A 5,790-nucleotide genomic window follows, 5' to 3' on the forward strand; every position below is an offset into this window, starting at 1 on the left:
TGCTAAATGACTGAGATAAACTTTTGCATTGTGTTGGCTGAGCATTACCAAAGCTTATAACTTGAGAAAAATTGCTACAATGACTGAGATAAACTTTGCATTGTGTTGGCTGAGCATTACCAAAGCTTATAACTTGAGATGCTGGGAAAGTTAATTTCTGACATTCTGTTTATCTGTCCGTCCACACAATGTTTGGAGAATAAACTAACTTACTGACTTGAAATTTGGAAGTTATAGTTAATTTAGAAGATGCCCTTTTTCGTAGATGGCACAAAGAAAAGTATCCATGGATTGATTTATGTGCCGATAGCACGCTAACACAATCCCAATGTTATTTGAGAAAGCTGATTGTATTGTATTACTGAGCGATGGTAAATACAGGAAATATCCATTTTTCTTCCAAATTTCCTCTGTACATGTCTGGTAGACAAATAGGTAATCATTTTGCTGCTAAACAACCCAAGATGATATAATAAGCACACACACACAAAAAACTTTTGCAAATAAAAATTTGTTATGTTTTAAGTGTTGAACTTCTCTGAACAGTGTACACTCTTGTTGCAGCAGTGTGGTGGGTGACACAGTGAAAGTTGATGGCGAAGGGCAGTCCCAGTCTGGAACGTCGAACGTGGTTGTGGCACCAGAGTCGCAGTCTACCAGCGTCGTGTGCCAAGTCCACTCCAAGCCTGACTCTGGCAGCTCGGACGAGAGTTCAGACAACTTCGGCACTCGAGTGCTGAGGATAAGTCGGAAGTTCCTGAGGCGCCCCAAGAGTGGGCAGGACGTGGAGGACCCTCGAACACCCCAGGAGCAGGATGGGAACGTAGCGCCAGACGTGTCAGTCAGGTGAACTCCAGTAGACCTCCTGGGAGTCGAAGCAGCACTGGCAGCATCTCTCCAGTGCCATTGTGATATAGTTGTAGTCAAGACTGAGGCGATCATAGGTCCTCTGGGCCGTGATAGATTTACATGGACCAACTGATGATAATAGTCTGATATTTTTATAGACTTTTAGGGTAAAGTTGTGTATGGTGGAAAACTTGTTCCACTTTGCGATATGTAGGAAATATCCACTGTATGCCTTAAGAATTTGTCTTTTTAAAGTTCTGAAAGCTATAAAAATCTCTATTATTCTGTTCAGGGTCAAAGTCCAAAAGGAGTCTAATCTTCCTGAGCTTTGTAAGCATATTTTTTACATTAAAATAACAATAAAATATGTAAACAAGTAAATTCTGGTAAAAAAAGGAAATTAAGGAGGGTAGATTCGTCCCAATGAATTAATATTTTGTTCATAATTTAAAGTTTAAAAGCGTAAAGTAAAACCTGCACTTAAAATTTGTGTTGATTTGTTTTATGGAGAGCATTTCTTCACAAATTATAAACACATTCAGCAATAATTCAACAATAATTTTCTTACTAATCAATAGAATATAGAAATTAAATACACAATTACTGATTTTAAATACTTCATTTTAATTAGAAACTGTATATAGTCTACCAACTTAACAAGTATGCATTTCTTAAGTGTGTTCCATAGAAATGAGTAAAGATATGCATTATTTTTGGCATATAGCCTTATGAAAGTGCAATTTGCTGGGCGATTATGAAATCGTTGGTTTTAAATGTGTACTTGATGAATTTTTAATGTAACATTATTTTTTTATGTACAGTATTGTAATATAGACTAGTAGATTTTTTTACTAATAGAAATAATCATCTCATCTATAGCAATTTACTGTCACATTAAATAATTTATTTGTAAATATGATGTAAGGCGTGAGATAGTCAATTATTTTGAATTTAGATGTTGAAAACACTGATAAATCTAGTCATGTAGTTTTCCTAAATTTAAATTCTAGTTTGTGAACCATGTACTGTTACAAGTGTTCTTAATAATTGATTGAATAAAATTTATATAATTTGTAATTGTTTTGCATTATTTTTTGCTTATTTTCCTTTTCTAGAAACCTCATGCTACTGACCTTGCAGTTCAGTACCGGTAATAACGGTTTGGAAGAGCAGTAGATCTATTGAAAAGCAGAACAAGTGTAAGAAAATAGTGACCTCAACAATAAGGCCAATCAAAATTGGTTGAACCAAAATAAAAATTGAAATGTACAATACTATGTACAAGATTAGGTACACAACAAGTTAAGGTCAGCTTAGATTGCATTAATGATCATTTCCACTTGAGACCATCCCAATTAATTTGTAAAATGATTATCAGGCATATTATTATCTCTATAGGACAGGGTGAAGGCTGATAATCCATATCCCCTAAATCTCCATAAGAAGGGTACCAATTTTGAGGAGTTTTTAGTAAATTTCTGTAAATTATGCTTGTAGGCCCCACATCTCATTAAGTTCTACTAATCCTCAATATCAAACTAAATAGCATCAAATTTTAACAGTATGTTCATAATTTAGTGGAATTTACAGGTAATGTATCGAATAGAATAGAGCCCAGCAATTTTTTGATCGCCATAAGGAGGCGTCCAATTAAGTATGAGTTAAATTACTGTATTAAGAAGTGAAATCAAACAAAAATTGGACGTACAGTACTGATATTATTATTGAGTACAATATTAATTGTTAAAAGACATAAATTCAGTTATTGTCTTCTGTTGCATTGAAGAGTCTAATGGATGACGCGTAGTTTCGTACAACTATTCAACGTGTGGACCTGTACAATATCCAGTACGCTCATATTGCTTAACAATAGAACTCTCACACTAAATACGGTAAATGTGCTTAGTATTCGCAAACACGTTTATTTGTCAAGAAATACAATGCAACAGTCAGAAAACATGTTTTAATAAACAATGTTGATAATTCTATAACAAAATAGACCCATCTCAAGTTTAAAACCGTATTTTTCTGTAATTCTGGCTAATCCGAACAATCACATAATCCGAATAGGGCTCGGTCCCAATTAGGTCGGATTAACGGGACTCTACTGTACTTGTTACACAAATTTAATAATTTTTTACCTAGTTATAGATAAAACTTCAATCTATTGGAATAAAATCCTAAAAATAGCCTGACTCAATTAAAATTATGTTTTATTACAAAACAAATTTACTTACATTAAATAGTTGTTTTTTTTAACCTATGTTTCACTTTGGTACTGTATTTAACTTCATTATTTATGTACTGTACCGTACACAATTTGTCTTAATAAAATATTGTATGTTTATTTAATTAAAGTTTTCTTTGTTTATGTACGAAATGATGCACCCATTTTCATTTTTTATGTAATTAGTTCCTATAACTGTTCATTATCGTTATAAATAATTCCTCCTGGACCTGTTCGGATTAACTGACGTTCGGATTACACGTGTTCGGATTAGCGGGTAACAGAGTACAAATTATTTACCAACACATTACAAAAAGTGATAGAAACCCTCTGGCACTTGTATTAAATAGAATAGTTAGCACTGAAACATAACAAACTTGAAACATACGTATCCTATGGCAAAAAATAGTAATGTATGTTATTGTGTAGGTAGAACTATGTAGTCCAAGAAACAAATTAAGGTTAGGAGTAATTAATGTGCCAAAATAGGTACATTTTTTCTACCAGGATTTATTATAGACTCAATGGAACGCCTCAAAGGTGTAAAACTGGTTGAAGAGAGCACACAATACCGGAAGAGTATGAAATAAATCAAAATTTAAATAAAATAGATGTGCTTAATTAATACCTGCTGTACTTCAAACTAGTTGGATTGCTGTTATACATATATTTTTTAAAATTAATCTTTTGGGGGATTGGGGCTTCTATCCCACTCCCCCAATTGCCTATAGTTACGCTACTGGAGATTGATGAAGATAGTATTGCAAAAATACAATAGGTAAAAAAGATATTTATAAGTTCTTTACTTTATCAACACCAGCCTGCAGACCTTTTCCATTTCAAATTCTATTACATTTATTACCGTACTACTTATTCTAGAGTAAGTAATTCAGCATTAAGTTTTGGGTGGGAGGAGTCACTATTGGGGGTGTAGAATACTCCCTATAGAATACAGAATACAAGGAACCGGAATACTTCTCTCAGGAAATTAAAAATAAATATCTTAAAACATATGTTTGTGTATTTTTCAGCCTAAAATTTGCTTTTTACAATATATAAATTATATATACAAATTTTTTTTGAAACTATTTGGGTAGAGGTCGAGTCCTGTTAACCCCCCCCCCCCCAACTTAAACCACCACTGATGGTAATGCTATTCATTCAGCCATGAAAAGGTTGATCCTTACTCAAAACAACTATGTTATTCTAAATTAACTATATATATATAATATATATATATATATATATATATATATAGTAATAAAATAAAATATCATAATTCGATATCACATATTAACCTCAACTTAACCGAGCTTGAGCAAATCAGTTAGTGACATTAAGTTTCTCACAGAAAATGCTAAAAGTTTACAGTTTATTTTACCAAGTATATTTTAAATTTTCTTATCTGAATATTTTTTGCTCTGTGCCAAACAGCGGTTACAGAAAAGGTTGATATATGAAGTGATGTTACTATCAAGCTTACTCTAGGCTTTCAAGACTATAAATGTAAATGTATTGAAAATTGTGGTTAAATTAGTAATTAACATATAGTTTTACTGGCATAAAGCTATGTTTACATAGAACAGTTGATTACATTTAACAAGCTCCAGAAGTAAATTCAACCCCTTATCTATAAAAAAACCTCAAATTCACAATAAAATTGATGTTTATTAATTGAGATAAAGACTGTCCTATCTAACAATACATATCTTGTGTGTATATATATACATGAAATTAGCGTAAACGGACATCGTGGCACGAGATATATGTTTCCTAATCCTAATATTGTTATAAATGTGAAAGTGTCTATGTTTGTATTTTTGCTTTCACATGTAAGCAAAACCATGAGCATGTGAGGGTTTTTGTATTCAACCCTTTGTACTGAAATTTTACATGGACATTCTTACGGTTCCTGGGATGAATATAGGCCTATTCTCATTTCAAAAACCCCTCCGGGCTACGCCCTACGGCCTTTAAAGAAGCAAAAAAAATCCCATCTTGGTCTCTAAAGTTGTGAAATATAAATTAAAAGGGCATGTCTAATGTAATCAACTGTTAACTGTGTAAACATTGTCCATTATTTTCAATGTTTTGACATTTATAGTGAGTACATTCTCCAAGGAATGGCCATAATCTTTAACGCTGTTTTACATTTCAGCAATTAAGTAAGTACTCATCTGCCTTAGAAAATGTATAAAACTCTGAAGACTCCCTTTGGAGCAGTCAGCAAGAACTATGCTAGATGAAAGTTCTCTGGACCAGTGGCGCACCCAGAAATCTTCTCTGGGGAGTGTCCGGATCACCGAAAGGTAGAAATGGAAAATTCTCCAAATTACTATGGGTCGGGGGGGGGGGGGGGTATTAAAATATACTTTTTTTTAATATTAGGTCCTAAAATTATTGTTTTATAGTGTAAATGATTTGTCAGTTACAGTCAAAAATATGAGGTAATGTGTTTGGCCTTAACCTAAATTCTGCTGTGTATCTGCTGGTATCTGCTTACGGTATCAACTTCTTCTCCACTTTCCACTCATAGCACATAATTGCACCATTAGTATGAACGTTAACTTAATTTTGAACAGGCACATCAGTTAGTACTCTTTGGTCTGAACATTATATGATTGTTATATTGATCTACTTGAGAATTTTTAAACTTTCTCTGTTCAAAAACCTATTTTTCTTAGCTTTCAATCATATGTTCTTAAATTTCTGGT

This window comes from Homalodisca vitripennis, chromosome 8 (genome assembly GCF_021130785.1).
Source record: "Homalodisca vitripennis isolate AUS2020 chromosome 8, UT_GWSS_2.1, whole genome shotgun sequence".
Classification (NCBI taxonomy): Eukaryota; Metazoa; Arthropoda; class Insecta; order Hemiptera; family Cicadellidae; genus Homalodisca; species Homalodisca vitripennis.